Source organism: Tamandua tetradactyla, chromosome X, assembly GCF_023851605.1.
Source record: "Tamandua tetradactyla isolate mTamTet1 chromosome X, mTamTet1.pri, whole genome shotgun sequence".
NCBI classification, from domain to species: domain Eukaryota; kingdom Metazoa; phylum Chordata; class Mammalia; order Pilosa; family Myrmecophagidae; genus Tamandua; species Tamandua tetradactyla.
The window spans coordinates 41507720-41527399 of record NC_135353.1 but is presented as its reverse complement, the minus strand read 5'-3'; the positions used below and the strand labels follow the sequence as shown (position 1 = coordinate 41527399).

The 19680-nt window shown below is 36.0% G+C and overlaps 1 protein-coding gene across 10 annotated transcripts in view; it reads left to right on the top strand.

The window, feature by feature from the left end:
- STAG2 (STAG2 cohesin complex component) overlaps nt 1-19680 on the top strand; it is a 194999-nt gene that overhangs the window by 12408 nt on the left and 162911 nt on the right. For 2 of the 10 annotated variants that reach the window (XM_077146000.1, XM_077145996.1), the window contains exon 2: nt 5963-6003. The exons of the other annotated variants lie outside the window; for them this stretch is intronic. The gene's annotated coding sequence lies outside the window, so the exon portion shown is untranslated. The remainder of the gene's footprint in view (nt 1-5962; nt 6004-19680) is intronic. 10 annotated transcript variants of the gene reach the window in all.

Here is a 19680-nt window from a genome sequence, read left to right as displayed (position 1 = left end):
GTAATTGGTGGTGTTTCCATTTACTGAATTTTGTAGTAAAGTGACATGCCTGAGATTACTCAGCTAGTAAGTAGTGGCAGAGGTTACTTTTGAATCCAGTTCTGCCAAACTCTAGGATGTTGTTTTCTACACAGTGATAACACTGCTTCTCAGTGGGATGATTTATAGGTTTCATAGGGATACATTTTTTTTTTTGAGGAAAGGATAAAAGGAGATAATCTAAATGGATGGGACAGATTAGTCGGAAAACTTTTGGGGATTCAGTAAGAGAAAAACATATTTTCTGCCGAGAACTGATAAAGGATAAATGATTCTCAGTCTGAAATTACATGTGATATTTCATGTTTATTAAGTTTCAAATAACATCTAGAAATGAGTTGGAGGGGTGATAGTTTGTTATATTTTACTTGGTTTAATCTCCAAGTACAGCAACATCTGAATTAGTTTTAAGAAATTAGCCAGATGCATTGTTGGCGTATGTCTCACTGGCTCAAGGGTAGTGTTCCTGATAAAGGACAATAATACTGATAGGAACAATCTGTTCAGGTATACTGGTCTAAGTCCATGCAACATTTTTATGCCAGTTTGTGGTGGTGTTAAGTTTTCATCTTCTGGCATCCTTTTTCTGCTGCCTTTCCATTTCTACCTCCAGTATCTTAACAATTTCTAAAGTGCTCCAAAGAAAGTAGGAATATTTTAATGATGATTTCCTTATTTTACTTTTATGCTATTAATACTATCATTAGATAACCCTATGTGCCAAGCAGTGAAATGGAAGTGATGTAAAAAATTCATCCATTTAGTCCTCCCAGTAAATTTGTGAGGTATGGTGCGTTAATATTTCATGTTTACAGGTGAGGAAATTGAGGTGTAGAGAACTTAAACTTACCCAAGGGCACGTGTCTAGGAAGTGGTAAGGCCTTGATATGAACCCAGGCTGTTTGGCTACATAGTCCATATTTTTAACGCTATACTACTTTACTGCTGATTCATTGACGTGAGTGGTTTCCTCAGCCTGATAGTTTATGTCCTCTGTGTAACTGTGGAGTATATTTGTTCACCCTTGTAGGAACTGGGCAAATTTCTCATTATCAGACTTTCCACCTGTAAAATGGGTATAATCCCACCTGTTTTATAGATTAATATTAGGATTAGATAACAATATTTTTTTCTGAGGGCTTTCTGGGTGCCAGACAGTATTTTGTCAGCATGATATACCTCCAGATAACCGTAATAATATTCCCGTTTGTTGAGTACATTCCATGTTTCAGACACTTGATTCATGCACTACCTTTATTTCTTCCCTGGTAGGGGATAATACTCATTTTATAGATGAGTAAACTGAGGCTTAAAGATACCAAGTAACCTGCTCTTTTTTTTTTTTTTTATTTGGGATTAAAAAAATTTTTTTATTGAGAAAAATCTTCACACATATTTTGTATGCAGGGTACACAATCAGTGACTTACAGTATCATCAAATAGTTGTTATTCATCACCATAATAATTTTTTTAGAACATTTGCATGTAATTGGCTTTTTTTTTTCCAAACACAGCCTTCAATTTTATTGTATAATGTAACATATATACAGAGCAAAGAAATAAAAAAGCAATGGTTTTCAAAGCACTCTTCAACAAATTGTTACAGGACAGATCCCAGAATTTGTCATGGGCTACATACAATCCTCTCAGATTTTTCCTTTGAGCGCCTCCAGAATATAGGAAGCTAGAAGCCATATATTTTTTAATCACAATCGACTTTTTTTTCTTTTTTGTGAAAAATAACATATATACAAAAAAGCTATAAATTTCAAAGCACAGCACCACAATTAGTTGTAGTATATGTTTCAGAGTTTAACATGGGTTACAGCACAATTTTAGGTTTTTACTTCTGGCTGCTCTAAGATACTGGAGACTATAAAAGAGATATCAATGTAATAATTCAACAATCATATTCATTTGTTAAATCCTATATTCTCTGTATAACTCCACCATCACCTTTGATCTTTCCATACTTCTCTTTAGGGGTGTTTGGGCTATGGCCATTCTAACTTTTTCACGGTGGAAGGGTTTGTCACTAATATGGAGTAGGGAGATGGAACTAGCTGATGTTCTGGAAAGGCTGGCCCCTCCAGGTTTCAGGACTTATCTGGTCCAGGGACCCATATGGAGGTTGTAGGTTTCTGGAAGGATACACTAGTGTGTGGAACCCTTGTGGAATCTTATATATTGCCCTAGGTGTTCTTTAGGATTGGCTGGAATGGTCCTGGTTGGGGGTTGGCAGGTTTTGATAGGTTGCAATGTCTAACTGATACTTGCATAAGAGCAACCTCCAGAGTAGCTTCTTGACTGTATTTGAACTCTCTCTCCCACTAATACTTTATTAGTTACACTTCTTTTCCCCCTTTTAGTCAGGATGGAATTGTTGATCCCATGGTGGCAGGGCTGGAATCATTCCTGGGCGTCATCTCCCACGCTACTAGGAAAACCCCTGGATGTCATGTCTCATGTAGTGGGGAGGGCCAAGATTTCACTTGCGGAGTTGAACTTAGAGAGAATGAGGCCACATCTGAGCAACAAAAGAGGTCCTCTAGAAATAACTCTTAGGCATACCTATAGGTAGGCTAACCTTCTCTGCTACCTACATAAGCGTTGCAAGAGTAAGCCTCAAGATCAAGGGCATGGCCTATTGATTTGGGTGTCCTTAAATTTGAGTATCAGGAGATTCCCTGATGGTAAGATTTAATAGTTCCATATTTTTTTCTTCCATCCTTCAAGGGACTTTGCCAATACTTTTTGATGATCTGCTTAATATACTCTAGGATGTATCCAGGCATTACATTAATCTATATAGGATTAAAGGACCTCTTTCTCATTCTGGAACTCCCCTGTGTTTCACTTGTTCAAATGAGCTATACAGATAGGTTGAGTTAGATTATCTGCTATGGAAAATTTCATTTCCAGACCAAATAAACTTTTCTTCTTTTCGTCTGGAAGAGTATGTGTGGTTCTAAAATATAGACAATGTCTTCCTTATCCCTGTGTTCCTTACCCCTGTGTTTTGATAGAATTCTGCTAGAATTTTCGCTTGCACAGGAGACCCAGGTTTGATTCCCAGAGCCTGCACATGCAAAGAAACAACAACCACAACAAAAACCTAGGAAGCCGATCAGGTTGCTGTTAAAGTAATTCTTGTAGGCTCTTATCTTAGGGTCTTTGCACTTGCTGATCCCTCTGCCTGGCTTAGTTCCTCATTTCTTTGGGATGTTCTGCTGAAATATTACCCTTGCAGTAAAATGTTCATTCCCTGGTTTTCTGCCTTGCTCCCAGCACTCCCTTACACTCTTACTCTGCTTTATTTCTCTCCATAGCTCTTACCCATCATAAAACGTGTTTGCTGGAACATAGTAGGCATTTAATATTTGTTGAATGAATGCATTATGTTGGTTCCTGAGACACACTAGACTTATTTGCAAGCTAATATGAAAGAGAACTGATTAAATCAGAAAGCTGATTAAGTCAGCATGGTCTTGGATGGCTCCTGGAACTGAGGATTGCAGGGACCTTTGCTTGGGCCTCTGTAGGATGAGGATGAGGATGGGGAGCTAGTTGACTTTCAGGTTATAGTGTTTAGAGCCCTATCCTCATGAATTCCAGGTGCAGTATGTGCTTTCAGCTCCTAGGTTCTGCAGAACCTTTTGCAGTTTAAGCAGAGATAACATACATTATACATGTATGCAAAAACATGTGCATGTTTAAATTTTAAAATCTGTCATGTATTGAAACTTTCAATAATTAGCTATTAGTTAATAATTAATATTTTGTAGCACCGTATTCATTCTTTTCTGATGTCCTATGATCCATGCCCTTTTCATTTTTTGTTTCTCAAAAAAATTCTTGGAAATAAGTATGTTGGAATATAGTAGTGATATTATTGGACAGTACTCTTGCTTCCAAATGGTAGCTAATTTTGGAGAGAAATAGATGAATTGAATTTAGATACTTCAACCTTAAACTGATTATGCAACTGGAGTTCAGAAATAAGAGCAGGCAGTGTGTATTGAGGATCCCTATGCATAGGGTATGTTGACTTTTAGAGGGGAGAAATATAAATAAAGTGGAGCAGAAGTTCAGGGGTGAAAACTTCATCATTAATTGGGCAGAAGAAAGTAGGACCATTGAAGGATGGTCAGGGAAGTAGGAGGAGATCTATGATAATGTAGCATAAAATCCATAATGTCTTAATTTGAAAAAAATCCAGATAGTATGTTGTCCCACTTGAAAGATGATTTTAAATTGGGTACAGTGTAAAAGCTTGCTCCAATTATGCCAACATTGTCTTTAAAGCTGATATAATAGATTATCCTTATGAAGGTTGTTTTGTTTTCTTTGTGACGTCTTTTGAAAGTTGGGTTCTCTATTTCCCACACTGGGTCCCAGGTTACCAAGGATGGGACTGATCTGGGAAGTGCTCCGGGACAGGAAGGGAGGGCAACTCTGTCTTATTAAATTCTAAAGTGATAAAAAATTTTATTGTAATTGTTTTTGTATGAAATATTTATATTAGTGTGGCTAACAAAAAAATAGTTTGAACTTAAGTATGTGAGTGATATTAGGACAATATACTGCAACGTGATGTCCTTTTTCAAGATAGCCATTATAAATGTGATTGGATTTAAAGGAAAATCTTTTTTTCCCACTATGTATTTCCTTGTGAAATAAGTGTATAGGCAACCACTTTAGTTTTCTTCAGGTTTTGTGGAAAAGCTCCTTTAGGTAGCTTTTTTCCCGGCATCTTGCTATAATATTTCAAAGAGAAATTATTGTTATCAATCAGAAAAGCCACTCATAATTCCACTGCTCTCATCATTTCACAAATATTTGAGTACCTGGTATGTGGCAGGCACTGTGCTAAGCCCTGGGGGGATAGAACAATGAACAATACAGGTCTGGTATCTGCCCTCAGATAGGTGTCTAGTAAGGAAGAAAAATATTAAATAATCCTTTACAATTAAGTACTTTAAGTGCTACAAAAGGGGGAGATTAAGTACTTTAAGTGTTATAGAAGGAGAGGTACAGACTGATCTGTATGTTTTATATGGCTTTAATAGTGTATTTATTGTTAAATGAAAAGTATATAAAACATCAAATACTTTTCCATGTTCCAAAATAATCCCCTACTGCTCCCCACCCCCACCACATGGACATCTCTTGTTTGTTTTAAAGATAATTCATATTGTTTTAGAGTAATAGAGTAAAAATTTCTCTTTAATACCATTTTTCTAACCCCAGTGAAGCCATTGAACAGTTTATCCTACCGTGTTTCTGTATATGTACATGCGTATATCCATATTCTAAATATAAAGTGAATCATAGTAAATATATTCTCCTATAACCTGCTTTTTTACTACTTGTTGAATTTGGAACAAATGTCCACTTCAATACATGTAGAGCTGACTCATTTTTTTTAACAGCTGCATTGTACTTAGGTGTGCTACATTTAACTAATTTCTTGATGGACGTACATCTGTGACCCTTGGTCTCAGTCTTTTCTAGGCTATATTTCTGGAAGTAGAATCGCTTGGTTATATAATTTTGCTTTAAAAATTTTGCTACATACTGCTAGATTACCCCCCCAGAAAGGTTGAATCATTTTATGCCCGATTATCCCACAATCTAGCTAATCCTAGCTTTTATCAGTCTTTTAAATATTTAATTTGGGTAAAAAGCAAAAAACCTTCAATGTCATAATTTGCATATTTTTGGTTTCCAGTGAGAGTGAGAAGCTGCATATATCTATTGGTTATTTGTATTTCTTTTTGGAAATTGAGATTTTCTTTCTTGGTTCCTTTTTTTTGGTATGCTGTATGGCGGGGGTCACATTTCATTCTTTTTCCATGTGAGAATCCTGTTATTGCAGCACCATTAATTTTTTGTATTGTTTGTTTGTTTGTTTTTTTGGAAGTGCATGGACTGGGAATGGAACCCGAGTCTCCTGCATGGCAGGTGAGAATTCTTCTACTGATCTACCCTTGCATTCTCTTCCTTGCTGCTTTTTGTAAACGGTTTTTGTATATAACAAAATTAACTGCTGCCTGTCATTTTCATTAAAAAATTTCCTCCAATGTGTTGTTGTTTATCTGTTACCACAGTCTTTTTGCCATATAGAAGTTAAAATTTTTTACGTGCTTAAATCTTGTCAGAGGCTTGATGTTAGAACTAGAAAGACTTTCCCCATGCCAAGATGATTAAATATCATAGAAGAAAATATTGTTTCATTTAAAAAAATGAACAAATCTAGAATTTGTTTTTGAATATGTTGTGAGATATGACTAAAAACACTTTCCCCCTTTTGTTTTTGGCTATTCCATGAACTACGTAATTATTTTCCTTGTTGTACATTTAAGTTATCTCTTTCTCTTCTGTTTTAGGTAGCATAGCTTCTACATAGCTTTTCCCCCCTTTTCTGTGTAGTTATGTCCAGCAGTGGGATCACACTGTCAATTAGGATGAACATTTTTAAAGCTCATGATAACTGAAGCTGTACTGTTTTCCAATAGGGTTATACCCACCAGTGCTGTGATAATGGTGATCACATTATCCCTGCTTTGTGGATACTGTTTTAAACAGTTTTTGCAGTTAAGCATTCTCAAAGTGGTATACTCAGCTCCTTGAAATTGCATTTCTTTGACTTCTAAGTAGAATGAACATTCCCCCTTGTTTTTCAGTAAGATATTTTGAATGTGACAGTCATCACTTAAGTTTAATCAGAGGGCCTTTTTGATTATGAGTATACAGTAGTTTTCTGAGTAATTGCTGGTGGTGGTGTTTTTAGTATTAAGTAGATGTATCTAATTATTTTAAGTTCGGTTTGTGTATTATTTTGTAACATCTGTTCATGTTATTTGCAGTTCTCCTGGTTCAGGTTAGTTTACAACAGATAGGTTGCTTAGGAAACCTGTTATAATCTATCCATCCTCTTGTCTCGCCCAGTGGAAGACTAGTTTGTGGGTGAGCTGTGCTCAAGTGTTTTGTAAATAGACTATGAGTGACCCAGTGGGAAACATCCAGATTTTTTTTTCTCTCACTACAGTGTACTCTTTTTAGCAGTGAAGCCTATAGTGAAATGAAATTGTTACTGATCATTTAGCCTGTTTATTGATGGTTGGGTGACTTTTAGTCAGAAGCAGGGTGGGTAAAGTACAATCGGCTGTTTGACAATATTCTTTTAAAAAATAATTGCATAATTGCATTTATGATTATACTAAGTAATATAATTCCACAGATTTCCTCTATTGGGGATTTCTCAGTGCCAGGGCACTTAAACAAATGGAAAAAGAGATCTTTCTTTAGGGTATCTAAGAATTTTCTGGAGTAGCTAACTTTAGAGTGATGAAACACTAGTGTGATATTTAAATTCAGGTGTCAGCTTGGCTAGGTGAAGGTGCCTAGTTCTATTGCTGTGGACCTGAGCCAGTGGCGTGTGAACCGCATCTGTTGTTGATTACATCTGCAGTTGGTTAGGAGGCATGCCTGCTGCAATGAATGGTGTTTGATTTAATTGGCTGGTGCTTAAATGAGAGAGCTCAGCATAGCACAGCCCAAGCAGCTCAGCATACCTCGTCTTGGCACTCGCAGCTTAGCTCAGGCTTTTGGAGATGCAGAAAGAAATCACCCCAGGGAAAGTTGTTGGAACCCAGAGGCCTGGAGAGAAGGCCAGCAGAGATCACCCTGTGCCCTCCCATGTAAGAAAGAACCTCAGTTGAAAGTTAGCTGCCTTTCCTCTGAATAATGAAATAAACCCCTTTTATTAAAAGCCAATCCGTCTCTGTCGTGTTGCATTCTGGTAGCTAGCAAACTAGAACAACTAACAACATAGTGAAAAAATTTTCAGGTGTGGGAAGAGAGGTTAAGCGCAAATGGGACTATACAACAGTTAATTTTCAAATGCCCTTAATTATTTTATTTTGAAAGATAGAATGTACTATTTATAACTTTGCTTAAAATGATCACACGTTAGATTATATTTGAATGGAACCCCACACCCTCTCTGCACAATCATTATGTTTTATTTTCTTCATAGTACTTACCACTGCCTGGGATTTTCTTGTTTATTTGTAGTGTTTCTTCTCTACACTAGAATTTAAGCTCCATGGGAGCATGTTCAATGCTATAACATTGGTGTCTCTGACAGTGCCTGATACATATTATGTCCTCAAGAAATATGTGTTGAATGGATGAATGATTTAATATAATAATGTGGATAATGATTAAAATATTTAGAAATAATTTCAGTCATACTTGTAAACATAATTAAACTTCTGAACTTTTAGAAATATCCCGATTTGTTTTGTTTTGTTTTTAACTGAGTTTGAGAAGTAGGAAAAGTTTGAGATCTGAGGATCGTGGCAGTATTACTATAGGATACAAGAAGTTGAAACCTAAGGTTAAAAAAGAGCCAAATCTAACGTTTATTAAATACAGTTTTTGCTGTATTAAGCTGTATTTGAACTAATTATCTGAGCTATGGCTATTAGCATATTTTCTTCTGATCAGTTTTTTTTCTTTTTTTCTTTTTAAAAATGTTTATTTGGTACAAAATTTATATTTTGACTAGTGTGTTTCCTAATATAACTTATGTAGACAGCTTAATTGAACACCATAAGTACATGGAAACTTGAGTAGGGCATGAGATTTTGTTGGTTTGTCCAGAGTGATGCCCCAATAAATTCCAGAGTGATTTGAACAGTGAATAAAAAAGTATTTGCAAAGTCCCCTTTGGGGAATGGTGAGAAAGGGGGAAAATTCAACTTCCCCAAATTGAATTCTTGATATTCTAAACAAGCAGTGGGAACAGTGAAAGCTATAGGTTGAGCCCACAATCTTGGGGTTTGTTTGTATGAAACTTAACCCCACAAAGAATAGGTCAAGCCTACTTAAAATTATGCCTGAGAATCACTCCCAAGAGAACCTCTTTTGTTGCTCAGATGTGGCCTCTCTCTCCAGCTGACACACAAGCAACTCACTACCCTCCCTCTCTCTACGTGGGACATGACTCCCAGGGGTGTGGACCTTCCTGGCAACATGGGACAAAAATCCTAGAATGAGCTGAGACTCAGCATCAAGGAATTGAGAAAACCCCTAGAATGAGCTCAGACTCAGCATTGAGGGATTGAGAAAACCTTCTCGACCATAAGGGGAAAGAGAGAAATGAGACAAATAAAGTGTCAAAGGCTGAGAGATTCCAAACAAGTTGAGAGGTTATACAGGAGGTTATTCTTACACATTAAATAGATATCACCTTGTTAGTCAAGATGTAGGGAAAGGCTGGAGGGAAGTGCCTGAAAATGTGGAGCTGTGTTCCAGTAGCCATGTTTCTTGAAGATGATTGTATAATGTTATAACTTTCACAATGTGACTGTATGATTGTGAAAACCTTGTGTCTGATGCTCCTTTTATCTACCTTATCAACAGACGAGTAAAACATATGGAATAAAGATGAATAATAGGGGGAACAAATGTTAAAATAAATTTAGAGTGAAATGCTGGTGATCGGTGAGGGGGAGGGGTGGGGGATAATGGTATGTATCAATTTTTTTCTGTTTTTATTTCTTTTTCTGAATAGATGCAAATGTTCCAAGGGGAAAAAAAACTTCTTAATATAGTAACATATATCTAACTAAATTTCCAATTTCACTACTTTCAAGTACAATTCACCACTATTAATTATATTCATAATATTGTGCTACCATCACCAGAATCCATTACCCTAAGTTTTTCATTATTGTCCACCGAAACTTTGTACCCTATAAGTAATAGCTTTCTATTCCCCTCACTCCCCAGCCCCTGGTAACCTATAATCTACTATCTGTCTCTTTGAATTTACTTATTCTATTTCATATAACCTAGATTATAGTATTTGTCGTATTACGTTTAGCTTATTTCACGCAACATTACATCTTCAGGATTCATCCGTGTTGTAGCATGTATCAGAACTTCATTCATGTTTATGGCTGTATTATATTCCTTTGTGTATATGCACCGCATTTTGTTTATCCATTCATGTGTTGATGGACCCTTGGGTTGTTCCTTTTGGCTATTGTGAATAATACTGCTATGACCATTAGTGTACACATATCTGTTTGAGACCTTGTTTTTACGTTCTTTTGGGTTTATACCTAGGAGTGAAATTGCTGGGTCATATGGTAATTCTATATTTAACTTTTTGAGGAACTGCCATATTACATTATACAGTGGCTGCATTATTCTGCAGTGCTACCAGCAATGTATAAGGGTTCCAGTTTCTCCACATCCTCACTAGTACCTATTTTCTGCTTTTTTTTTTTTAAATAACCGTCTTGGTAAGTGTGAAGTGATATCTCATTATGGTTTGATTTGCATTTCCCTGATAACCAGTGACTTTGAGCATCTTTTCATATGTTTATTGGCCATTTGTGTATATTTATTTGTTTTTTAAAAGCGTTTTTAAATTGTACAGTGTATATACAAAGCAAAGAAAGAAAAAGCAGTAATTTTCAAAGCACACTTCAAAAAGCAGTCACAGAACAGATCCCGGACTTTGTCATGGACTAACATTCCACCAGCTCAGATTTTTCCTTATAGCTGCTCCAAAAACCTGGAGGCTGGAAGGAATGTTAATATAGTAATTTAGCATCCATACTTGACTATTAAATCCATTTTCTCTGTTTTACTTCCTCTTTCTCCTTTAATCTTTGTCCCAGTCTATAGGGATCTTTGGGCAATGCCCATTCTGAGTTTTTCATGTTGAAAAGGGTTGTACAAACTAAAGTATAGAGGACTGTAATTAATTGATAATCTTGGAGAGACTGGCCCCTCTGAGTATCAGGATTTAGCAACCTAGGATCCCTTCGAGAACATGTTCCAGAAAGACAAACCTAGTGCATGAAACCTTTATATAAGAGTCTCAGTTCAAGCCCTTGGTGTTCTTTTTTTTCTCTATTCATTTTTTTTGTTTTATTTTTATTATAAACAATGAACTGACATACCAGCATTCTTGACATACAGTCATTCTTGACATACTAACATTTTTGACATGTTTACAATCAGTGGCTCACGATACCATCACATAGTTGTTCATCACCAGGATCATTTTTTTTGAACATTTGCATCTCTCCAGAAAAAGAAAGAAAAAAAGAAAAACTCATACATGTCATACTCCTTACCACTCCCTTTCAATGAGAACTAGTATTTCAATCTATTCAATTAATTTTAACCTTTGTTCCCCCGTTATTTATTTTTTTATCCATATTTTTTTTTACTTATCTGTCCATACCATAAATAAAAGGAGCATCAGACACAGGGTTTTCACAATCACACAGTCTTATTGCAAAAGCTATATTATTATATGATCATCTTTAAGAAACATGGCTACTGGAACCCAGCTCTACAGTTTCAGGCACTTACCTCTAGCCACACTAATACACTATAAACTAAAAAGAGAATATCTATATAATACATAAGAATAACCTGCAAGATAACTTCTCAACTTTGTTTGAAATCTCTCAGCCACTGACACTTTATGTTGTCTCATTTCTCTCTTCCCCCTTCCGGTCAAGAAGGTTTTCTTAGTCCCTTGATGCTGAGTCCCAATTCGTTCTAGGATTTCTGTCCCATGTTGCCAGGGAGGTTTGCACCCCTGGGAGTCATGTCTCACACAGAGAGGGGCAGGTCAGTGAGTTTGTTTGCTGTGTTGGCTGAGAGAGAGAGAGAGGCCACATCTGAGCAACAAATCAGGTTCTCTGGGTATGACTCTTAGGCCTAATTTTAAGTAGGCTTAGTCTCTCCTTTGTGGGGATGAGTTTCATAGGAACAAACCCCAAGAGTGGAGCCCTTGGTGTTATTAAGAGTCAATAGGAATGATGTTGATTAGGGTTTTGTGAGCCATAGCAATTAGCACTACCTAACTGAAGCTTGCATAAGAGTAGCCTCCAGAATCATTTGTATATCTTTTTTTTTTTTTTTTTTTTTACATGGTCAGGCACTGGGAATCGAACCTGGATCTCTGGCGTGGCAGGTGAGAACTCTGCCACTGAGCCACCATGGCCCACCCTGTATATCTTTTTTTTTTAAATACATGTTTTTATTGATGAAACAGCATATAAACACAAATATTCTTAACTTACAAACATTCCATACATGGAGTACAATCAGTAGCTCACAATATCGTCACATAGTTGTATATTTATTACCGTGATCATTTTTTAGGACATTTGTATCACTCCAGAAAAAGAAATACTAACCTTTGTTCCCCCTATTATTTGTTACTTTTTTATCTGTATTTTTTACTCATCTGTTCATACCCTAGATAAAAGGAGCATCAGACACAAGGTTTTCACAGTCACACAGTTACATTGTAGAAGATGTATCATTATATATATAATCATTTTCAAGAAACAAAGCTATTGAACACAGCTCTACAGTTTCAGGAATTTCCCTGTAGCCACTAAAATACACCATAAACTGAGAAGGGATGTCTATATAATGCATAAGAATAACTTCCAGAATAACCTCTCGACTCTATTTGAAATCTCTCAGCCACTGAAACTTTATTTTGTCTAATTTCCCTCTTCCCCCTTTTGGCCAAGAAGGCTTTCTCATCTCCTTGATGCTGGTTTCTGGCTCATCCTGGGATTTCTGTCCCCACCCCTGGGGGTCATGTCCCATGTAGTGGGGAAGGCAGTGAGTTCACCTACAGAGTTGACTTAGAGAGGCCACATCTGAGCAACAAAAGGGGTTTTCTGGGGGTGACTCTTAGGCCTAATTTTTTAAATATATTTTTTATATTTTTATTATAAACAACAAACAAGCGTACATTCTTGACATGGTTACACAACTATGTGATGATATTGTGAGCCTTGATTATAACCATGTCTTAGGCCTAATTTTAAGGAGGCTTAGCCTGTCCTTTGCAGGAATAAGTTTCATAGGGGCAAACCCCAAGATTGAGGCTTGGCCTATTGATTTAGTTGTCCCCACTGTTTGTGAGAATATCAGAAATTCTCCAAATAGAGAAGTTGAATATTTTTTCCTTTCTCCCCAGTCCCCTAAGGGTACTTTGTGAATACTTCTTTATTCACTACCCAAATTACTGTGTCATATTTTTGATCAATTTTTAAAAAAAATATTTTTATTGAGAAATCTTCAGACACATACAATCCATCTCTTCTGATCAGTTTTTTATCTTCGCAAGTTAAGACAAGCTTTTATCCTTAGGCATTTGATTTGGTGTATTTCCAAACTTAGATGAGTTTCTTTTACAAGTTGCGGAAGTTGAGAAATCAGAAGCAGGTGAGAAGAATAGTTTAAACTGTATTGCTTTTTTGCTACCATCTTGGAGGAGAATGGGGGCAGAGGAAAGGTATATTTGCTTGTACAGTAATCCCCAGTGTTTAAGGTATTACCTAATATCAAATTATGTGTGCTGTTCATTATGTGTTTTAATCAAGTATAATAATGATGATTCCATGTAGTTTTATTGCACTGTAGAGTTTACATAGCACTTTAATTCTGCTCTTGTAATAATCTTTCAGGGAGGGAGGTCTTTCAGTTCTGATGCTGTTTACAGATGAGAAATTATAGGTTCAGAGGAGCCAAGCAACTTGGCCTGAGGTCACACAACTAGGTTTAGTAAAGTAAACACTAGAACACATATCTTGTATTTCCTGTTTTTTTTTTATCGGGCCATAGAATTTTAGAGCAGGGAGAAGCCTTAAGGACCAGTTTTCTAATCTCCTTTATGTGTAAATATGAGGGAATTAATTTAACATCGTAAACTAATATGGCAGAGCCAGGATAGCAACCTATGTTTTCTCCTCAAATCAGTCCTGTGTTCTTTCTAATCCTCCATGTCTTTGATCCTGGAGATGTGTATGCTACTGGATCAGTTGACTGGCTGATAACAATGGCCTTTGGGTTTCTTAATAGTTTTCTGGTTTATGTCTGTACTTGAAAAGGTGAATTGCTTCCAAAAAACATTTGAATATATTTTGCAGGAGCTTGGGTTAGTAGAGAGATCTTAAGCCTTAGTGCCAAGAAGATTTAAGTTGGAATCCTATGACTTTTTTCTTCATTAACTATATGACCTTGTGGCAATTACCTAACTTCTTTGTTTTTTTTCATCTGTAAAATGGGCAGGATATAATTTACCTTGAAAGAATTCCCATTTTATAAATAGCAAAAATATGTAGATATGCCCATGCCCACTATCTGTTATCAAGATAAATGTTGGTCCACTTGGATCTAATAATGAGAAAGTTTAAAACAATTCAACATAATATCTACACACAATAAAATGTTCTAGCAATGTTAGTTGTTACAATGAAATATTTGGGGTCAGTCTGTCTAAAAATAAATAGGTTATAGTACGTTAAATTAGGTGGAATTTTATAAACTGTAGAAGTTATGAGTATTATAGAAATGATAGTAATGCCTAGGGAGATGAAGAAATTATGCACATTTGTGTCCATTTTGTAGCTATAGTTTAAAAAAATATTTTTTATTGAGATATCTTCACACACACATACAGTCCATCCAAAGTTTACAATCAGTGGCTCACAATATCATCACATAGTTGTGTATTCATCACCATGATCATTTTTAGAACATTTGCATCACTCCAAAAAAAGAGATAAAAAGAAAAAACTCATACTATCTGTGTATAGTTTTGAAAAATATGCACAGAGGCATGCATGCATGCATGCATGCATATATGGATAGAGACTGGGAGGGTAAATGAAAGTAGGTGATTAATCAGGGTATTGGAATGCTATGTGGTTTTTGGGTATGTGTTGATAGTTTCATGAAATGAAGGGGAAAACAAAGGTGACATGGTTCAGATGTGACGTGCTGAAGAAAATTGGCGTTAAAATTTTCAAAGGGTTCATCCTAAATGACATGGTCCTCAGTGTATTGTTTGTCATACTTTGGGGGACTTTAGAATTTTCAACTAGTAGCTTTTTTTTTGTTTATTAATAAAGTCTCAATATCATTAAGCCTATTACATATTGCCATGGAATTTTAGTGTTACTATCTTATTCTATTCTTGTTCTTGAAAATTGTAGCACAGTAAGTAGAATTATATATTATGTTATTATTTTTGTTCTTTAGTGCAATTTTTTGGAGAATGTTTACTTGGTGTTATTAAAGAAACATGTTTTAAGCTCAAGATATATGTCCCTTTGCAGTATTATGAGGAAAATCATCCATCATGATCTTCTATGCCCATTGTGGTTTGTGCAGCTTGTCTTGTCAATCAGTAGAGGAAATACTTTAGTGCTCTCTGCCTTTTGAATTACATGTATTTTATGATTGATATACTGTATGGTCTGTGTGTTCTTTTCTGTTTCATTGCTTCCATTAAAAAAAGACTCGTTAAGATGTTAGTTTGATTCCTTCTCCTTTTCCATTCTTTTGTAAGTACTATAAGACTTTACTATTGATTCTTGTAGTTCTCATTTATATTTTAATTTTGAAAAGAAACTTGTTAAAAGAACACTTAATATCCATTTTCAGTTTCCAGTTAAAAGTATTATTAAATTGATCAGGTTCTCCCAACCCCCCCTCCCATTTGTTTTAAACTAATCTTAAGGAATATGTTTGCAGTTGAAACCATTGGCAATCGGGAATCCCTATACTCCTAATTTCTTGGAATGTTTGTCTTTCTTGGGTTGTTGTGTATTTTATGGAAGCTGTATCAGGAAGACTTAGGTTCCGTAGCATGGTCTTCATCGCTTCAAAGGATTTATAAAGAAATGTTTGGTCATAATACTTCAAAATAAAGAACAACTTTTTTACTTACATAAAAATAATGATTCCTGCCCATGGTAAAAAGTCAAACCTTACAAAAGTAAAAAATTCCAATCCCTTCATTCCTTGTTTTCAGAGCACCACTGCTGATAGTTTCTTTGCATCCTTCTAGAAATTTTCTATGCATAAACAAATGGGATCATATTTATGTGTAGAATTCTGTAACTTGTTCTTTTCACTTAGTGATACCATCTTGCATTTTAGAATATCAGCACATTTTTAGCAGTTGAATACTTTGTATTTATGAACATAAGCATCTCTATGGTTTTTAAATATGCACAGGTTTTCTGAGTATATATACATCATCTAGTGTTTTTTTTTCTTCTAGAAAAAATGGTATTGTATAATTGTTTCTCTGTACTGTTAGCCTAGACATTTTTTGTTGTGTAAGTAGCTCATGGGGATGTGATTTAGGGCATACTTTATGTGAAAACAGTAAACTTGACTATGAATATATTCTAATAGTGCTGTTTCAAAGTTAATTGTGTATAAGATGCAAGTTTTGTCCTCAAAGAATTCACAGTTTTAATACAGAAGGTAGCTAAAGAAACAAAAACATTAAAATACAGGGTCATTATTGTAATGATGGAAGCCTATATAGGAGCAGGAAGAGGTAGTGATTATCAGGGAGTATGTCATACTGAGAAGGTAGTGATTGGGGTTCAGTAGGATTTTATGAGAGGCAGGGCATTTTAAAAGATTAGGTTTATTGAGAATTATTTGCAAACATACAGTCCAACCATATTATACAATCAGTGGCTCACAATATCATCACATAGTTGTGTATCTTCACTATGATCATTTTTAGAACATTTGCATCACTCCAGAAAAAGAAATAGCCAAAAAACCCCTCATACATCCCATACCCCTTTCCCCTCCCTCTCATTGACTAGTATTACCATCTACCCAGCTGATTTTACCCCTTATCCCCCCTATTATTTATTTATTTTTATCCCTATTTTTTTTACTCATCTGTCCATACCCTGGATAAAAGGAACATCAGACACAAGGTGTTCACAATCACACAGTCACATAGTCACGTTGTAAAAGCTATATAGAATACATTCTTTTTTCAAAAATCAAGTCTACTGGTACATAGTTCAACAGTTTCAGGTACTTCCCTCCTACCACTCCAATATACCATAAACTAAAAAGGAGTATCTACGTAATGTATAAGAATAACCTCCAGGATACCCTCCTTACTCTGAAATCTCTCAGCCACTGAGACTTTTTTTGTTTCATTTCTATCTTCCCCCTTTTGGTCAAGAAGGCTTTTTCATTCCCAGGATGCTTGGTCCTGGCTCACCCTTGGGAGTCAGGTCCCACATTGCCAGGGAGATTTACGCCCCCTGGGAGTCATGTCACATGTAGGAGGAAGGGCAGTGAGTTTACCTACCAAGTTGGCTTTAAGAGAGAGGCCACATCTGGGCAATGAAAAGAGGCTTTCCAGGGGTAACTCTTAGGCTTAGCCTCTCCTTTGCAGGAATAAGCTTAATTGAGGGCTCTGCCTGTTGAATTGGTTGTCCCCACTGCTTGCAAGAATATCAGAAATTTCCCAGATGGGGAAGTTTAATATTTCCTCCTTTCTCCTCAGTCCCCAAAGGGGACTTTGCAAAAACTTTTTTATTCTCTGCCCACATTACTTTGGGATATATTGGGGGCATCACACTAACTTGTACAGACCTACAAGATTTCATGCCTTATTCAAGATTCTGTGAACTTATGGTGTTCAAGTAAACTGACCGTGCAAGTTCAATTAGATAATGTGCTACCCAAAATACAAATTTTGCATCAAATAAACATCTCTCCCTTTAGTCCTGCACAGAGATTGACATTTTAAAATATGGACCATATCATCCTTTACCTAGTATTCTGATTTACCCTAGTCCTATTCAGATCAGTTTCATTTATATCTCTCGATGAAGTCTGATCACTTTTTCAGCTTTATTTGAATAGTTGCTGCATGGGATAATGCTGACTTCCACCGCTTCAGTGCTCTTAACTCTTGAGTTTTCAGATGTCAGTCACATCAGTAGCCAAAGTTTCAGGGAATGACCAGGCTTCATACAAATAGCTCAGGATCTCAGAATTTAGGAATAACGGTTACAACTCCTAAATAAATGTGATGAGACAGGGCATTTTAAACCAGTCTTCCCAGCCCCTTCAATTTCTGCCTTCTGCCCTTCTCCCCCTTCCTTTTCTCTCTATGCATACATTCCAGTAATACCCAAATGCTCTTAGTTCCCTGAACACACCAGGCTGTTTGATGCCTAGACCTTTTTTTGAGCTGTTCTTAATGCCTAGAATACTCTAGCACACACTTGCCAGCATAATAGTATATGTACTTCTAGATTTAGATTTAGATTGGGATCATCTGGAAACCATACCTGAGCTCCTTTTAACAGTTAAGTGCCACTTCTCTGCCCTGGGGCTTTCTATGCATTTTTATGCCAGTGTGCTTAACATACTCTATTATGTGATTGCTTGTATGGCACCTTCACTGTAATATAAGCACATTTGGGGTGGGGTGGAGAATGACACTTGTATTTGTTTTCCCCCAACATTTTATTATGAAAATTTTCAAACATAAAATTTAAAAGAATTTGACAGTGATCACCTATATACCGTCAACTAGATTCCACCTTGAACATTTTGGTATATTTGCTTTGTCACACATCTGTCCATCTAGCCAGCATCCCTTCCTTCTATCCATGGATCATCCTAGTATTTTTTTTTTTTTGGTACATTTCAAAGTAAGTTGCAGACATTAGTATACTCACTTCACTGGTAAAGACTTCAGCATGCCAGTCAATTACTAGAGTTCATATTTTATTCATTTTAAGCCTTTTTTTTTGCATTTTGAAAGTTGTATATGTTATTTTTATCACCAGGGCTTTCACAGTGCTGGCATAGAGGTGCTTAATATTTTAATTGAAATCCTTAATTTTGTGCTTTTGACTATATAAGTGTATTGTTCTTCAAAGGAATAATCTACTGAGGGCTAGAGTAGAGAGACTGTCATGGAGCAGGGATAATTAAAATGGTTGTTAGAAGAATTTATTGTTTAAAGGGCTGAAATAAATGGTACCTAAGTAGAGAAAAAGAAAAGGGCAGCCAGGCAGTGGATTTAGGATTTAGGAGAGGGTTGGGTCGCTAGTTTGGGAGGATATCAGGAACTGATCCTAGCAGCTAGTGTTTTAAATGGATCTTAAAAAATGATTTTAGGTGGAATGGAAGAGGACAATTATGGTTAAAGGCTGGTGAAGCAGAGATGGAAATGTGCACTTTAAATGGAATGAGATAAGCATTATATTTGGAGCTGTGGGTTCAGTTTCATTAAAAAAAAGAAAAGGCATTGGTCTTTGGTGTTTGCCAGATCTCCTTGGGGCTTGATGATATTGAAATTTTACAAGTACCTGAAGAGGTTATTTTGCAGTTTAAAAATATATACTCTTTTTTTTTTTTACCATATACATTTTTCCATATGAGTAGACTTTTGTCTTGGAATGTTCAGCCTAGAAACTGGTAGCTCCTAGTGTTTCTGTAGGAGATAAAAAATGGAAAGAGGAAGATCCCAGTGGTTAGTTCAAGTCTATATAGAATAAATTTTGTGGAGATTTTCAATCTTTGTTAGCTTAAACTTGGGGATGGTTTTTTTTTTTAATTAATTAAAAAAAAATTAACTAACAACATTTTGGGAAATGCTTTTAATAGAGGCACTTCTCTTTCTTATGGAAAGAAGAGTAGTTTGACTGGTGGCTTAGTCTCTGGGAAGCTGTTTAAGGACATTTTGGGGAAATATATTATTGAGCTGTGGGTTCCTGGCGTTTGACTGAA